The sequence below is a fragment of the Peromyscus leucopus genome, chromosome 15 (genome assembly GCF_004664715.2).
Source record: "Peromyscus leucopus breed LL Stock chromosome 15, UCI_PerLeu_2.1, whole genome shotgun sequence".
Classification (NCBI taxonomy): domain Eukaryota; kingdom Metazoa; phylum Chordata; class Mammalia; order Rodentia; family Cricetidae; genus Peromyscus; species Peromyscus leucopus.
Window position 1 is genome coordinate 17,813,072 of NC_051076.1, and position 8,598 is coordinate 17,821,669.

Here is an 8,598-nt window from a genome sequence, read left to right on the forward strand (position 1 = left end):
TTAAAACCATATTTGGTATAGGTGGTGGCGAGTTAGCTCATTTGGAGAGTGCTACTTAGGATGTAGGTGCCCTGGGCTCCATTTACCGAGCAGAAAGAAGAATCCCAAAGGTAGGTGAAGAGAAGGGAATGTACACTACCAATATGATCCAACCTGTCCTGTCCTAGCTGCTGAACCTAGGACAATGGTTCTCAGCTTAAAGACATATTTTAGATATAAAATTAATGTAAAAACTTTAAGTATAACTTGATCCCATATTTTGAAGCAATGTGTACCAGTAAGAAGGCTGTGTGTCAGAACTTGTAGTTCTTCAAGGTATTTTAATGCTAGAGAAGGAAGTGTCTAAAAGTCTGGAATGGCGGCCACTGTGCTTCTTTGAGGGGAAAGGACAGTGGGGCTAAGAGGACTTGGAGCCAGGAGAGTGAATCGAGGGCTCTGTGGGTGGCCCTTGGCTTGCGAACATCTGTCATCTAAACATTGAGACAAGATGTTTAGGAACAGCTGCACTGAGTGCTGATGTGAGTCACATTAACACCACTTTAAGTCTCGGGCACTTTTAACATTTCTTCTTTTAATCAAATTTAATTATTTTTATTTCCCTGCATTTCATTGAGAAGCAATCTGTATTTGACATTTGTTTTACACAAATTGCTTTAGATGTGGTAAGACTAAACTTGGACAAAATGTACATCTGAATCTAAGCTTTATTAACTAAGAAGACTGAATGGAATTTTCTCCCAGTGCAGTAAAACCTCAATCAAGAAAAATCACTCCATTTTCATCAGGTCTGGCTCTGAAGTTGCATCATGGCCTCCAGCATGAAGGTACAATATGGCAAATGAAACTAGCTTTCAGAGTCCCTGATTAAGATCCACCTAAGCACAGGGCTCAGGCTTTAAGTACACTTACAACAAGCTTGGTTAAAATAAACTGAGCTCAAGATTCAGCACTTCATGTGTTTTCTTAATTCTTGACCTCTGTTTTGGAAAAAGCCATATTGTTTTCAGTATATTTGCCATCCGATCCCTCTTTCACTCTATGTAGGGTAAACTGTGTCTGAGTTTGCAACATAATGTGTCTGCTAACCAACATTTGCAGAATGTGTCAAGAAAACCAATTTTTAATGCAAAACCACGTATGTTTACACAAAAGTATAGGAAGTAAGATATCTTCAAAGTAGAGGTCCTAGAAAACTAAGCACAGAGATGGTACATGTAAAATGCCACCAATAAGAGATAAATAACCCAAAGACAGGACATTTCAAATTTACTAGGTACTAGGAACTTCAAGCCCTTTATGGAATCCTTTTGTCAGGATACATCATGGAGCCTAATGACCCGTGTGTCCATCCCCAGGGCTCCTTTATCTTATCTGAATTCATCTTCACTTCAGTGAATACAAACTGGGCATTTTCTGTGTTTTCATGCTGGGCTAATCCAGGACCTTGTCCATGCTGAGCATGTGCTCTGCCACTAAGCTGCATCTCCAGGTCAGTCCACACTGGTGTTTATGTGCTGTGTTGAAGAGAAATCTTTTCCTTCCTATAGGGACAGCAAATGTTGATGACCTCTCCCCTCTCTCTGTCTCACAGAGGAATAAACCCAGGGCCTTTTGAATGCCAAGGACACACTGCACCACTGAACTACACCTCTAGCCCCAATGCTTTGATTTCTGTGTTACAAAGGGAGCAATACCTGGAGCAGAGGTTATTTACATATTTATGGCTGTTATTCAGTTGGGTGAAATGTGAAAACTTAAAAGAATTTAGGAAACATTTTTCAATACAAACACTAAAAACAAAAACTATCTTAGCCTTCCTATTCTATCTCCAACAAATTGTGAGTCTCGGCAGACAATTTCTATCTAGTTCATTATAATATCTCTATAAAAATTTGTTACATTTTCTTTACTTTGTGTGTGTGTGTGTGTGTGTGTGTGTGTGTGTGTGTGTGTGTGTGTGTGTGTGTATGTGTATGCAGAGGTCCAGAAGACAACTCAGGAACTGGTTTCTCCTTTCCCCATGCCTATGTCCCAGAAATCACCTCACATTGAGAGGTGTGGTGGCCATCCCCATTACAATACCTCTGACAACATAGCAAACACATGCTGAATACTCTTTCTAGAGTATGAACTCTTAACAGTCATCTCAAAAGAAGAGTAAGACTCCCACTTTGTATTATTGAACTAGATAAAATTGAATATAAACATTTCACTGTGTTTCACAGCAATGATACACACTCATACTGATAACTGCACAGAAGCTAACTAGACACATCCATTTGTAAATATTCATTTAGAGAAGCAGAGAATTCAGAAAATCTATCTCTCTCTCTCTCTCTCTCTCTCTCTCTCTCTCTCTCTCTCTCTGTGTGTGTGTGTGTGTGTGTGTGTGTGTGTGTGTTTGTGTGTGTGGTGTGTGCATGTGTGTCTTCTCCAGTTGTTGCCCACCTTATTTTTTGAGACAGGGCCTCACCCTGAAGAATAATCTCACTCATTAGACTAGACTGATCAGGCAATGGCTCGACGGATCCCCCTGTCTCTGCCTCCCCAGGTTGGGATTACAGGTGCCCATCACCAAGAGAGTTTTTATTTTTTTCTTTAAATGTGGATTCTGGGAATAGAACTCAGGTCTTCACGCCTGTGCAGCAAGAACTCCACCAACTGTGACATCACCTCAGGCCACTCCTCAGACAGAACTGAAAGATCACGTCATAATTTTAATACTTGCAGGTTCACAATGGTGGGCAGTGTTGATGCACGCTGTAATTCCAGCAGTCTGGAGGCTGTGGCAGGAAGACCTCAAGGTTAAGGCCAATGTCAGTAACAGAACATTCCAGGCCAGACACGGGTGCATAACAAGACTTTGTCTCTGAATGAAAAAAAGAAGACTGAAAATGAAAGTGTACAAAGGACATTGGCTGTCTGGGTAAGCCATTCTGTTTTCTCTTTCTCTGACAAAGCAGATAGGGACTGGGAGTCACATACTTCAAAAACTTTAATTTAATGGTTGTGAGGAGGGATTGTACCCCTGAATGAATGTCATGAGCACAGACATGTCAAGGACCCAGTGCCTAAGACCCAAGGACATGCAAGGCCTTCCCTGACCCAGTTATGTGCTGACATGTCAACCCCTGCATCCTCCTCCCGGGTGGCTGATGCTGAGACTGCTCCTCTAGAGAGACTCCTGTTAAGATCAGGCAGCTTGTCTTCTTGTTCAGCTGTCTACTGTGAGCACAGAGTCTCCAGGCTGCTGGTGTGTCGCTGTCTAGACACTCAGGCGTCCCAAACCCAGGTTCTCTGCACATGTGTCTGTCATTTCTTCATTCTGTGTCACCGGGCAGTCAGTCACGAAGCCATGTAAGCTGCAGCCAACGGTGGCAGTCGTTTCCATAGCAGCTAGGATCCCTGTGGAGCTAGCTAAATGATCGTTTCTCCTCTCTGTCACTCTCCAGATTTATAAAAATCAACAGACACTTAGAGTTGTTCCGTGGATCAAAATTGTAAGCACTCCAAATGTCTCTGCTAGGCCCTCTTGTACTTGCTAACTTAGAAATCTTAACTAACACATAAGGGTAAAGGAGATGTTTGCACAAAAGTACTTGATAAAGGACCAAGTAAGCAAATCCTTGTAGAACTCCTTTATTTGGTGCTAGAAGAAGCTTTTTTATTGTTTCTATTTTCAAGATAGGATTTCACTGTGTAACAGCCTTGGCTGTCCTGGAACTCACTCCGTAGACCAGGCTGGTCTCAAACATGACCTGCCTCTGTCTCCCAAGTGCTGGGATTAAAGGCATGCTCCACCACCATCATGGCTGGATAATACTTGTAAATAGAGATCTCTGCAATGGCCCTGCTTCCAGTAGGTTGAGGCTAAAGGATTTGCAGAATGGTTTGCCTAGAAAGAAAATACCAGTGCTGCCCAGGAGGTGGCGCTCAGAAGTCAGGGAGGTCCTGGAAGGATGGAGGGTTGGAGCCCTGGGGAAATTTCCACCCAGCATCAGGATTTCCTGCCCACAACCACACCCTAACCCCTTCCGGCATGGTAAAAGTTTCTCGCACACTTGAGCTATAGTTTGAACATTGACACTGAGACACCAAAGTCCCCTCTATGTCCCTCAGGCCGACATTAAGTAAACCACTGGTTTCTCTCTCCACAGTTTTCAGGAGGGCAGCATGCGGTGTGTTCTCAGCTTTCCCAGCACAGGGCGTCCACAGGTCGTTAACATGCTGGGCCTGTTCCTCTGCGGTGATGAGAGCCCACCCCAGGATGGGGAGGAGAAGTCCTGCGATCTGGTGTCAGAAAGGACTAAAAGTCTTTGGGTTTTGTCAGCTGTAGGGAGGCTGACCACGGCCTGGATCTGAGCTGTTGCCAGACAGTGAGTGAGAGTCTGCGTTTGTGCTCCTGAAAGAGCTTGTGAGGCCCAGCAGAGCCCAGCAGGGCCTGGGTTGTGTGGGGGAAGACACAGGGCTGCTCCTCTCAGCATTCCTGTCTTAGATCTGCCCTGCTAGGGCTGTGCAGAGTTGCCTGGTCTGGTGTCCAGGGGCTGTGGAATTATTCATGTTTGGTTTTAAAAGCAGCTTCAGGAGCTTGGGGTTCAGATTGTCGTCAGTTCTCGGCACCTGTGTGTTACACACAAGAGGGATTTGCAGTTCTTTTAACTTCATTGCCTACAGTGCTTAGGATCTGGGGACACGCTGTACTCAGACAGAGGCCCCCAATCTACATTCCTATTCAGGAGGGGAAGGACACCCAGACAGCCTTCCCTGCTGCCCATCTGTTCCTCATCATCTGGGGATGGGGAGTCTCTTAGAACTGCTCACACTGTCCACAGCCTCATTTTCCTCTAGCTCTAGCCATAACACCATTCTTTAAACAGAAGTGCACATTAGATATGTAACCTAAAATGTTGATTTAAAATTTCTGTTCCCTGATAAATAAAGTGTGGCACATTTATTCATGTGCTTAGTGGGACGTCAGAGATCTTCCTATTTTCCTACATTGTTTACTCCTTAAAGAAAGCTGAGTTGGTAACACGTTATTAATGAGTTGAAGTAAAAATCTTGTTTGTCCTGTGCTGTGGGATGTTCTGTATGTCCTGTGGGAGCCCTTCTTGGGTTCCTTGTGGCGTTACCCAGCAGGTCCGTATAGAGGATGATTAGGACCATGGGCCTGAGTGCAGGTGTTTGAGATGGTCTGCACTTGGCTGTGCTGGGGGAGGGTCTGTATGTCAAGTTGTTCTGATTGGTCAATAAATAAAACCTGATCGGCCGTGGCTAGGCAGGAAAGATAGGCGGGACTAACAGAGAGGAGAAATAAAAGGACAGAAAGGCAGAAGGAGACGCTGCAGCCGCCGCAATGACCAGAGACACTGCAGCCGCTGCCATGACCAGCAGCATGTGAAGACGCCGATAAGCCACCAGCCACGGGGCGAGGTATAGAGTAGTAATAAGCTCATAAGAAGTAAAGATACTAGTTGTGTATAAGAAGCAAGAATGGGTTACTTAAAGATATAAGAAAAGTTAGCAAGAAGCCTGCCACGGCCATACAGTTTGTAAAGCAATATAAGTCTCTGTGTTTACTTGGTTGGGTCTGAGCGGCTGTGGGACTGGCGGGTGACAGAGATTTGTCCTGACTGTGGGCAAGGCAGAAAAACTCAAGCTACAGTCCTGGACTTTATAAACTGAACTCACTAAAATCTATACATAGACACTTTCCAAAATTGGAGTTTTTTCTTTGTTTTGTTGTTGTTTTTTGTTTGGTTTTGGTTTTTCAATACAGGGTTTGTCTATTTAGCCTTGGCTGTCCTGAACTGGCTCAGTAGCCCAGGCTTTCCTCGAACTGAAAGATCCAACTGACCCTCTACCCAAGTGCTAGAATTAAAGGCATGTACCACCACTGCCCATCTTCCAATCTACTTTATTTCATAATTTAATGTCTTCTATGCAACAAATAGTTTTTCAATTAAAGAATACCTATTTATCATTTCATCTCTCATGGTGTATTATTGCCATAGAAATTAACACTTCCCAAGTTTGCAAAATTTTATATTTCAGTCTTCGTTATAAATATTGAAGTTTTTTATTTCAGATATCAGTGTACTTTCCATTTTCCATTTATACTAACATTCAAAAGACCATCTAGAGTTGGGGATTAGTTTCAGTCCCACTGCAGATACTATAGTCTATGACTACTCAAATCCCATCAGTAAAATGCAGCATTACTTGCATACAATGTATACCTACCCATTCTTTCTCTGAAGTAAGTGCTAGATGATACCCATTCCCTCTCACAGTGTACACATGTGTGTGAATTGTTCACACTGCTACATAACAGTTGTTATGCTGCAACTGATACAGAATGATGCCTCTTACACAGGGAAAGTCGGTGTATGTCCAGTACAGATGCAATTAGTTGTCTCTAGAATAAGTTTTGGTCTTCAGTTTTATCTTTGGAAGAGGACTCTGAGGAAAGGAAAGCAGTGGAAGGTTTTGTAGTTGATGTGAGGTAGGGTTGTAGTTGCTGGTTTTCCATGAGATGGTCTACTGTAGTCTTGGTTGTTGAAAAGGCAGGACTTTTCCTCCTGTTGAAATGGCCCAAGTGGGTAAAAGTCCTCACCACACAAACTTACTCGCCTGAGTTCAATCCTTGGACATATGAGAAGGTGGGAAGAGAGAAACAACCTCAGAGTTGCCCTCTGACCTTCGTCACCTGAGCACTGTGGCAGGCACACACCCTACTAAAGCACACACCACCACAACAATAAATAAACGATGAAACTTTAAAAAGACATGACATTTATCTTCTCAGGGGACTAGCATGTTCACTTATGAAAATGAATTGGTCACATATTCTTGGTCTTTTTTAGTCCCTTTGTAGTTCTGCAAAACATTTGCCAGGTGCTCATCCCTTTCCTCAGGAGGGCCTGTTGGGAATTTGGATAGCAGCCCGTGGAATCTCTGTGTCAATTGGTAGGACTCAGGAACACCCCTTGGGGTCTACATGTATGACTAGTGATGTGACTTGATTCAATTCTCTTCTTTATAAAAGTATTTCATTATTTTGTGTGTATGGGTATGTTGATGGTGTGTAGGTGTACCACATGATGTAGTGCCTGTGGAGGCCAGAAGAGGGCATCAGATACCCTGGAACTGAAGATACAAACACTTGTGAGCAGCCATGTGTGTGTAGGGAATGGAACCTGGGTCTTCTGGAACAGTAGCCAGTGCTCAGAGCCACTGCACGGATATGGTGCCCACACAGCAATCCAGGAGGTCCTCCTGCATCCTCAGCACTGAAACCTGCATGTGGCATCCCACACAGATAGTCAGGACTTCCAGCCAGTGAGATCAGAGTCACCTCCCCTTCCCAAGGACTATGAAAGTGTTAGGGTCCTAGAAAAGTCCCACAAAGGACCACCATCCATGTATGCAATCAACAAGAGCATTTATCATCTCCACTATAAAGGTACCAGCATGATGGGGGTACACATCTGATACAAAGGCAAAATGGCGCCCCCACGGAAAGATTGCAGGCTCTTCTATACACAGCTAAAGGAATTCTAAAGGTAGTGAGGTCATTCTATCTAGGATTGGCTTATGCCAGTGGCAGTCATATGAGCACATTCCTGATTGGTTATTGCTGGCAGGGGTTGGCCAAGGCTATAGTTTTTCCATTTTTGGACAAGCCTGGCAAGTCCCAGACTCTGACCTTATTTTGGTTATTCCTTTGAGCTACTCTGGGGCTGGCTCAGGCCTGGGATGTGCAGTTACCCTCTCCTTGCTGTCAGGGTTGTTGGTGATTGATTGCCCTTTGTATGTGGCTTCCTCAGAAATGCCTATTCAGTTTCAAGAGGAGGCAGGAAGTGAGGCCTAGTTCTTAACTGAGTTATTAGGAGCCTACCATGATATTTGCCTGGCATTCTCAGAAAGTACTGAAAAAAAATAAAAAAGAAAAAACTCTTTTGAATGGAAAATTTAAAATAAGTTTCCACCAGTACCCAGGCAACCAACCATATGTAATAAGAAAGAAAACTACAAGAAAAGCAATACATATGGATGTCTTGTGATTAAAACCTTAGGTATTGCAGATGATATGATAGTATACATAAGTGACCCCAAAAACTCTACCAGGGAACTCCTACAGCTGATAAACTCCTTCAGTAAAGTGGCAGGATACAAGATCAACTCAAAAAAATCAGTAGCCCTCCTATACACAAATGATAAAAGGGCTGAGAAAGAAATCAGAGAAGCATCACCCTTTACAATAGCCACAAATAATATAAAATACCTTGGGATAACACTAACTAAACAAGTGAAGGACCTTTTTGATAAGAACTTTAAATCTCTAAAGAAAGAAATTGAAGAAGATATCAGAAAATGGAAGGATCTCCCATGCTCATGGATGGGTAGGATTAACATAGTAAAAATGGCAATCTTACCAAAAGCAATCTACAGATTCAATGCAATCCCCATCAAAATCCCAACACAATTCTTCACAGACTTGGAAAGAAAAATACTCAGCTTCATATGGAAAAACAAAAGACCCAGGATAGCTAAAAGAATCCTATACGATAAAGCAACCTTTGGAGGCATCACCAT

At 43.3% G+C, this 8,598-nt stretch overlaps 1 long non-coding RNA gene across 1 annotated transcript; it reads left to right on the top strand.

Moving 5' to 3' along the window:
• The first annotated feature begins 625 nt into the window (after positions 1–625).
• Positions 626–5,126, top strand: LOC119089106. The gene is made up of 3 exons (XR_005092936.1): positions 626–824; positions 2,731–2,926; positions 4,158–5,126. It is a non-coding gene; the product is annotated as an uncharacterized LOC119089106 (long non-coding RNA).
• The last annotated feature ends 3,472 nt before the right edge of the window (positions 5,127–8,598 follow it).